A 9,956-nucleotide genomic window follows, 5' to 3' on the forward strand; every position below is an offset into this window, starting at 1 on the left:
CGTCACTTCCTAATTATTTAACTGTAATCTATGCCCTTGAGCCTCCAGAACCACCAACCCTCCAGGACAGCCCACAGCTCCCAGAAAAGACAGCAAAGGAGGTGAAAGTATGATGGAAATATTAAATGCTACCTCATTCAGGGACATCACAATAAGAGCTGGAAACAGGTCCCAGGGGGAGTACCTACACCACCAAATGGGCAACTGCTATCACCTAGGGCTTGGGGAAGGGAAGAGAACCAGTGGGCCAGCACCAATGCCTGGAGGGGATGTGCAGAAAGGGGTGGTTTTCCTGCCAGAGAGGGGCTGAGGGACTGGTGGGCAATAGGAATATCTGCCAGTACTTCCTTTGAGTTTCTCTCATTAGATCCTTGACCAGGTACCACGTAGGACACTTGAAGGGAAGGCTGAGTGTGGGTCAGTGGGGACAAGACCATCAAGCCATGAGATCCCATCTAGTTCCAACATAGTCTGGGGAGCCCTGTTTCAGGCACTGGTCCCCAAGATGCTCTGTACCTCTCCAAAAAATCCCCTTCTTTCTTCTGACAAGGAAAAAATGCAAGTAGAGGAAAGAAGGTCTTTGTAGTTTCTCCTAGTATCTAGAACATCTTGTCAGAATCAAAAGGCTCCAAGTGAGTTTCCAAGAGGAGAGGACAGGACAGGGGAGGATGCAGTGATTTGAAGCATGAAGTGGGGTGGTGCAGAAGAATTTTGGAATTTTCTTAGGGACATGGCTGCTCAAGTGAACAACTCTACTGCTAAAGGAAAGAGAATGCCAGGACCGGTCCATCAGTTAAGAGTACTTTTTGCCCATTACCTTCTCCCCACAAAAGACTCAGTCTTCCAAGAGCCCCCTGGCACCTTGGAGCAGGAAGCCTGCTCAGATACCCATATTTCTCCTGGGCCCCTCCTCAATTGAGATGCACGGGACTGAAATTCATTATGTGAATGAGTAAGAGATGGGTGTTTATGCTCTATAAATGCAAGGGAGCATGTGCATATGGCAGGAATGTATATGAGAGCAAGGAGATTCAAATTTACAAAGCCCTTGTGTGTTTGAGTGTTTCAAGAGGGCCTATAATTAAAGGAAAACTCAGACAGACCAAGGGCAATCATAAGTCACTTATTTAGAGCAAGCAATTGTTTTCCTACACCCAGCAGTTTTAATGATGGGTTACAAGGTTTCCAAAGACATTTTACTTTCACTGTGGTGGATGGGGTTCGGTAAGGGCTGTGCCATGTCAATCAAGATGGCAGGCTCAGGGAGAGGAAGCCCTTCTCCACCTGTGTGTCTTGCTTCCTCTTCCCCAACCATGGTCCAACTGTTCTCACCACTGGGCACAGAAACCAGCCATGTGGACTTTCTCAAAGGCACTGGCATGCATTGAGCACTCACTCTGTGCTGAGCACCACACCAAGAATCTCATGTGTGTTATCTTACTTAATGCTTATCTGTCCCCTCTTGGAGGCTACAGTTCTGTCCAGTCACTTCTGCCAGGTTCGTGTATCTAGGGATATGCTGAAATAGATTACAAACAGCATTCGAGTAGAAGGCAGAATTCAGCATCAACCCTCCATTTCCATCACTAATCTGATACTCTGACTCTTAATTTTCCCATCTGTCAAAAGAGGAGGGATTACCCTAGACCAGAGGTCTTCTCTTAGAGGACCGCATTAGAAATCTCTGGTCTATATGATATCTAAGATCACTTCCAGATCAAATATTTCATGACAGTTTGACACCTATGGAAGGCAACATTGCATGATGATTGAAAGTCTAGGCTCAGAGGACCCAGAGGTGCAAACTTGCTCCACCAACCTCAGTTGTGCAATCTCAGGTACATGACTATGTGACTGGACCTCCCGAAGCCTCAGCTTCTTCATTATTAAAGTTAGGATAATAATACTACCCATCTCTATCATTACTATGAAGATTAAATAAGTTAATGCTTAAAAAGTGCTCGGACATGCTTGGTACATAAAAAAATGATTCTTAAATGTTATTTAATAACTAATATTCTCATTAGCCATTATTATTATTATCAAGCCTTCCTTGGCCCTCCGAGATAACTGCCATCATCACCTTTTGAAGTCTTCTGATATTCCTAACAGGGAAGGGATAGAAGCTAATGGGAACAACCTCTCCTAGCTCTGCCCAGAAACCTCCAATGTCACTTCGACCACCCCACCTCACATTAGGACACTGCTGTTACCTCCCTCTGGCTTCTGCCTGTCCTCCACCATCTTCTTTTTTATTTAATCTTTATTTATTTTTGAGAGACATAGAGAGCGAGCTAGTGGGGGAGGGGCAGAGAGAGAGGGAGAGAGAGGATCTCAAGCAGGTCCCAAGCTGTCAGTGTGGAGGCTGATGCAGGGCTCGAACCCACAAACCATGAGATCATGACCTGAGGTGAAACCAAAAGTCGGACACTTAGCCAGCTGAGCCACCCAGGAGTCCCCCTCCACCATCTTAAGATCTTTGAGAAATAAAAAGCCAAAAACAACTCCTTCCCTCCAAAGAAAGACTGCCAGTGTAGTCCATGGTGTCAAATCTAAATACTTCAGCTTGGCCAGTTATGCCTTTTGCCAACTAGGCCGACCTCTCCCTGCCCTTCAGGTCTCCAGCCAGGTGCTGCCTCCTGAGAGGGGACTTCTTAGGCCACCTGATCTAAGAAGCTCCAAATCATGACCATGATTCCATGTTTTATTTTTTCCATGGAATTTAATTCTATTTAAACCTGTTTTATTCACTTGGATCTTAACTTTCTCATCCCAACTGGAATGAAAGTGGGACCTTGTCTGTTTCATTCCCTATTATATCCCCCAAGGCCTGGCACAGTGCATGGCAAATAGGAGCTCTCCATTCATAGTGAGTGGATAAATCGACTCAGTTCTAATTCCAGCTTGGTCACTCATAGTCTATGAAACTCTGGAAAAGGTACTTCATCTCTGGGGGCATCTGGGTGACTCAGCTGAGCCTCTGACTCTTGATTGCAGCTCAGGTCATGTCTCATGGTTTGTGTGTTTGAACCACATATCGGGCAATGCAGATCCTGCTTGAGATTGTCTTTCTCTCATTCTCTGTCTGCCCCTCCCCTTCTCTCTCTCTCTCTCTCTCTCTCTCTCTCTCTCTCTCTCTTTCTCTCTCTCAAAATAAATAAATAAACTTAAAAAAATATACTTCATCTCTAAAATGGGGATAAGACTAGCTTTTAGGAGAGTTTGGAGTGCCTGACACGCTGCTCCCATGATTATTAACTCTCTTCAACTCTCTGATGGAAAGCTCAGCCCAGTAGCCTAGTCACCTAGCCCACTCATTTCCTAGTTGAGGCAGCTGAAGTCCAGAGGGATGGTTACTTATCTAAGGCTCCCAGCCAGCTGCTTTGCTCATGTCATAAACTTGTTTCTCTCTACCCTTTACATGAAAACCTGGCTCTAACTTGCCTTCTTCTGCCCAGAAGCTGTTCTTACAATATGCATAGCTTTGTGTAAACCATTTCTTCCATATAGGATGCCCTCTCAGCCTCCTCTATGCCTATGGATTTAACTTTCACCTCCTATGTGAAAGCACTTCACTTAACTCACACAGCACAGCTTTGTTCCTTGTTTCTCAATTCCTTCAGTGTATGCTTATTCCATTTCTAACATAAGAATATTCCGGGGGCGCCTGGGTGGCGCAGTCGGTTAAGCGTCCGACTTCAGCCAGGTCACGATCTCGCGGTCCGTGAGTTCGAGCCCCGTGTCGGGCTCTGGGCTGATGGCTCGGAGCCTGGAGCCTGTTTCTGATTCTGTGTCTCCCTCTCTCTCTGCCCCTCCCCCGTTCATGCTCTGTCTCTCTCTGTCCCAAAAATAAATAAAAAACGTTGAAAAAAAAAATTAAAAAAAAAAAAAAAAGAATATTCCGTTTGGGGGTACCTGGGTGGCTCAGTCAGTTAAGCATCTGACTTTGGCTCAGGCCATGGTCTCACAGCCTGTGAGTTCAAGCCCCACATCGGGCTCTGTGCTGACAGCTCAGAGCCTGGAGCCTGCTTCAGATTCTGTGTCTTTGTCTCTCTCTGCCCCTCTCCCACTCATTCTCTCTCTCTCTCTTTCTCTCTCTCTCTCAAAAATAAATAAACATTTAAAAAAATTTTAAATAATATTCTGTTTGAACTTGCCTTTTCTGATTAAATGTTCAACCCTTTTCCTGAACTGGGCTATGGCCACAACAGACTAGACCAGAAACTCACCAAAACCAGGGCTTCCTTTTCTTTCATGTCCTCTTCCACAACAACACCCAAAGCAGGTGTTGACTGCTAGGCTGAGCCATGTGGATGCAGGAGGCTCCAGGTAGGAAATCATCCCTAAAGGAGGATGCACAGAGGACAAAAGGAGGCAGCCACAATGATTCAGTTTGGAGACTTAGACTTCATTTCTCTCAGATTGTGACTTTTTTCAACATGAGAACCAAGAATGACTTCCGCCTACCTGGAAAATCAAGCATCCTGGAGGATCTCCCCAAACAGGAAAAAAAATATTAAGGAAAAAAGAGAATGGGTAGGTGAAAAAATAAGAAATGATCTCTATGGTCTAGGCAATATTTTAATGAGGAGGGAAGTGACTGACAGAGGTCTCCCCATCATTCAAATGGGGTCTACCCATGTTAGGACTCATTGGTCTACCATGTTAGAACTTAACTTAGGCTTAAATTAGATTCTTCATTCTTTGTCAAAGATCTCTAAAAGCCCCAGATGTATTCAATGTGTTCTTCATGGAAACTGCACCGCAGAAATGGGCAAAGCACACGACATCTAGAAAAGGCGTGGGTTTGAGGAAGCTTCTTGGAAGATTCAAGGAGTGTTAAGCCACTGAGCTGCATCATCCACTGGCTTCCACCAGTGCTGGATTCCTTGGCCACTCTTCTCCCAGATGTGGAGACAGCTGAAGCAGCTGGAGATTCATCTGAGACCCCATGAATTATAACCCTGGGCCTGGGTCCATTCTTCTTTGCTCAGAGGAAATACTTAACTCTACTTTTTCCCTCTCAGCCACCCACTCTGTTTGGTTCTCTGGGGCAAAGTATTTCATAGAAATCCCTCTGGTACTTAAGTCCTATATTTGTTCTCTTGGATGCTAGGAGGTGAGAACAAAGGGTCCTGACTTGGCTTGAGGAAACTCATCAAACCATGGTTCCCTGCTGCCTCCTGCTTATACCCTGAACCTCCCCCTTATGCAGTTTGAAAAACAGCTGCTACCCTTGGATCTCAGGCTTCCCAATTTAATCATTCATTTTATAGATTTACAAACACACACACACACACACACACACACGTAAATTACTTTGGAGCACTTGGCTGTTCAAGAGATAACTAGCACTCAGGCTGGTGGAGGAGAAAAAACTAGAAGGGAGAAGAAATGAATACTAAATCCTCCACTCCTGTCTGGGGATTTAGAAAGAAGTTGTTTCTGCCAAACTATCGTCTATCCCCTCTGCTCCTCCCAGTATACTCTTTTCCTGTCACCATCAGCACCCAGAATAGTAGCTTCAAACTGGGCACTTGAACTTGAGCCTCAGGCCACCAGCCACCATCAGCAGGAAAGCACCACCCCTGAACTTTAGTACATTAGACAAGGATCCAAAAAAAAATGCATCATTCCTCCCAGGTGACTATGTTTTCTTCCCTCGGCACATTTTCCTTCTTAAAAAATTTACTTGACATACACAAAAGAGTGTGTGATTTGTAAAACGAGTTCCTACATATGATCAGACTTCATCTTCACAGAAACACTTGGGGAGGGAAAATGGTAGGACAGGAATTACTGGCATCTCCACTTTGGACAATTAAAACTAAGACTTAAAGAGGTTAGGGGGATAGACAAAGGTCATCTGATTAGTAAGTAGCAAGAGGAAGACTGGAACACTCACCTGGTATTAAGTCCCAGCCCAGAATGTTTCCTCTCTACCTCACTCAGCTGCCTCTCTTCTGGCAAGACCGTGCCATTTTCCTCACTCCCAACGTGGGCACACCCCTTCTGGCCTGTCGTATACCCCCAGCACGCAGTTCTTTCCTCATCTTCCTTCCATACCCACACCCCTCACACTCCTTGAATGCTTGCTCACAAGCTAGTTTAAATAGGATTTATAGGAACACCGTGACTTGCCTGGAAGCCAAGTCCGACTCTAGATCAACACCTAACTTGATGGCCTCAGTGTGACTGGTCTACTGTCTTTGGAACCTTTACAAAAAGCCACAGAGAACACTCATCACAGAGGAGTACTATTTAGTTTGTATTAAGAGAGCATTTTTTTTCTGTTGTATTCATTTTCACTTCCTTCCCTCCAGGCTACGGCACTAAGGGGATTCGACTCACTGCAAGTCAGTAGAGATCACAGTTTGCTCTAATGTAGTGATTCTTCACCATTTGGAGGCTATGGAGATGTTATAAACACTGTGAAACCTCATCCCTAGAAAAGTACCAGGAATGTACACACACTTGAAACTTGGCCCATAACTTTGGCAGATTTGTACTCTCAGAAGCCCATTCCCTAGCTCCTGAACTATACCAAGCAAGCCCTGCCCATGCCCAAACAGGAAGAAGCCTCTTTTCACACATGTTGTTAAAATACTTGAAAATCAGATATGGTTGCTCCAGGACCTGAGCCTAAAACACCAGCCCTTATATGACTGAGAAATCAGGAGCATGGAACAGTCAAGCTGACTGCACAAAATTGCAGATCTTCAAGCCAGGGCTTAGCCCCAGCTCTGTTTGATGTTGGGTTATTTGGGGATGCTAGTTAAATGGCCCAGTCTCCAGGAACTTTGAATTCCTTACTCATGAAAATAGAGTAATATTCTTATTATCATCAGTAAGAACACAATGAGCCCACAGAGTAAATAGCATTACGTGGGACTCTTGTAATTAGAAAGTATGATATAGGTCTCACTTCCGGAGTTTCCAATTTCTCTGATTTGTTTTGCCAAAAAAAAAAAAAAAAAAAAAAAAAAAAATGAAGTGAGCTGTAAGCTCTTTCTCTCTTCATGTAGGTAAAATTAGGGGGTAGGTACATAGCCTTTGGAAACCCAGGACAGCCAACCCTTCCCATCTGCGCAGTGCTCCTCCACTCTTGTCTCCTCCAAGCATTCTAGCCCCTCCCCTCCACCTGCTACACTCCCTGTCTTCCCCACCCCACCCAGCCCCTGCTCTGCTTTCTGCCCTCTCTCTAATTCTTCTCATACATCTTCAATTCCTTTCCTCAAAATTTGCTGCTGCCTGCATCTTAATTTACACTCAGGTGAAAACAACTGATAACAGTTTCAAAGTGCTTCCCATTCACATATACTTACACCTTTAAAGTATCAAAGTCTTGTTCAAAATACAGTTGTGATGGTGGAATTTCAGACAGGACCAACAAAGGAGGTTCTTTAAGAGGGAACAAGGGGTCTCACAAAGCCTTCCTAGGCAAGGTCACCACTAAAGTTGAACAAAGCACCTGCACAGCAACAGATTCCATCTCTCCACCTGTCTGTCATCCATCATGCCTCTTACTGGACCCAATAGGTTGGGAGGGTTCTTACTATATCTCCCAGGATGGAAGGATTTCCACCTCATAAGCTACTGCCCACAAATTTTTATCTGGTTTCTCATTTACAAAATCATGTGGAATGCCTACCTCATCTTTCCCTATTTCTTACTAACTTAGTCGATGTGCATTGCCTCATGTCAGGTTTCATGCCTCTGTTTCACTCTGGAAGTGAAGTGGGTGGGCAATGGGAGATGAGCAACAGATATCATCATGGACAAGGTGAGAGCAGTGAGCCCAGAGTGGCAGAAAAGATTTTCAATAGAGTGTCCACAACCTAATACGCATGAGGCTTATAGGCATGAGCTTTCTCTGATCCTCAGGAACATCAGAAATTAAAGGGCAGAAAACTCTGGTATTTAACTACAGAATAACATCAAACTAGACTTTGACCCAGATCAGTGGTAGAAGAAAAGCTGATTCTGGCTATCCTGGCCCAGACCCACTTCCCACTTGAGTGTGGATCCCAGAGCAGAACCCAAGGCACCCAGCAGACCCCAATTGTCTCCCACCTTGGGTTCCAATCCTCTGCTGAGAAGATAGATGTTATCTCCTTCATAAAGGCTTGCTGTGCTTTCCCTGCCCTTGTTCCTGCTCCCTACAGCTCGGTGCAGCCTCCTTTGTCACCATTGAGAGCTGAGAGGTGATGGGATACAGTAACCAGTAACGTCACTTCTTAGCCAAACTGGCTGGAGCAGCCCTGCAACTTGTCCAATACTTTCAAGCTGTGGTTGATGAGACTCTAAACATCAAGTTACCCCCAGTAAAGATTTCTCCCTTTCTCCTCTCTTTCTCTCCAAGTCACCCGGGAATCTCCTCCTTCCCATCAGGACATCCCACCCTGACAGGGTGAATCAGCCAACAGACCAACTGGAAGACACTTGTAGACCACAGAGCTCCACTGGGTGGAAATCACTGCATTTCATAAAGGCACATAAAGGGTGCCTATTGCTTCTGGAAAGGTCCCAGAGGTGGGAAGAGAAGAGACAACAAGAGCAGTGACTGGACCGACAGATCTCACCTGTGCTCTCGAAAGTATGAAAAGAGAAAAGTGGAGGAATGGGGAAACTGAAAAGATGAGTAGAAATTTAAAAGAAAACCCCAAATTTTACATATATTCATCCAGCAGACTGCATTCTTACAACTCTAACTACACATCTTGGCATTTGGCTCTGAATTCCGCATTCGTAGTCCCCGTGACTGCTGAGCTTCCAGTGACATACCAGAGGGTCCCTAAACAGGCCTAAAAACAAACTCATTAGTCCCTCTTCTGAACATACCCTTCACAACATACACACATGCACACACCTTCTTCTTCCTGTTTTCCCCAACTTGGCCAATGGCATCTCTGTTCACCTCAGCCCTCAACTAGTCAGCCTTGCTACCTTCGCCCCACTGAGCCTCTGCACCCATCACCCCATGGACCCTGCGTACTCCTCTCCATCACCACCACCACATCCTTAGTCCAGGGCCCTCACCATCTCTGGAAAGCTTGTTCTAACAGGTCTCCCTTTTTCCAATCCCTCCCTTCACGTGGTCCTCAGTCTATATAATTGCTAGAGCTGTCCTTCTAAAAGACAAACGTCAGTTACTTCCCTGCTTAAGTCTTTAATGAGTCTTCATTGCCTCTGGAAGAAAGCTCCTCAGCACCCAGGGTAACAAATACATGTCCTCACATAGTGGCCCATCTTACTGGCCCAGCTAACTGTCCCAGCTTCATCGCCTGCCACACCTGGGCAAGACCTTACACTCCAAACCTGCAAGATTCACTTTCCCAAATGCAAAGGTTCTTGTATGTGTCTGTGTGTCTGTGTGTCTAGGAGAGAGACAGCATGGCTTGAAGCTTGGCCACCATCATAAACCAAACAGTAACTATCCAGACCAGGAATTCACGGCCAACTGACTACTTCACAACAGAAACAAATGGTCTTTGATGTCTGTCAACCCAGAAAGGTATTAGTACCTAAGATAGAAATTCAGGAAAAACAAGCCAAAACCACACCAGGTGTCACGTTTGTATTTGAATTTAGAACCCATTTTGGTGGTGGCAAGACAATGGGCTTTGGCATGATTTAGGATTCCTTGGAGTATGCAAAGAAAAATGAACCCAAACACAGACTTGCAGGACATGGCCTGTATGAGAAGAAAAAAACTTGGGGCTCCTGGGTGGCTCAGTCGGCTAAGCATCTGACTTCAGGTCAGGTCATGATCTCACGGTTTGTGAGTTCGAGTCCCTCATCGGGCTCTGTGCTGACAGCTCGGAGCCTGAGGCCTGCTTCAGACTCTGTGGCTCTCTCTCTCTCTCTGCCCCTCCCCCGCTCACACTCTATCTCTCAAAAATAAATAAATGTTAAAGGAATTTTTTAAAAAGACGCAAAAGGGGCGCCTGGGTGGC

The sequence above is a fragment of the Panthera uncia genome, chromosome D1 (genome assembly GCF_023721935.1).
Source record: "Panthera uncia isolate 11264 chromosome D1, Puncia_PCG_1.0, whole genome shotgun sequence".
Taxonomy (NCBI): domain Eukaryota; kingdom Metazoa; phylum Chordata; class Mammalia; order Carnivora; family Felidae; genus Panthera; species Panthera uncia.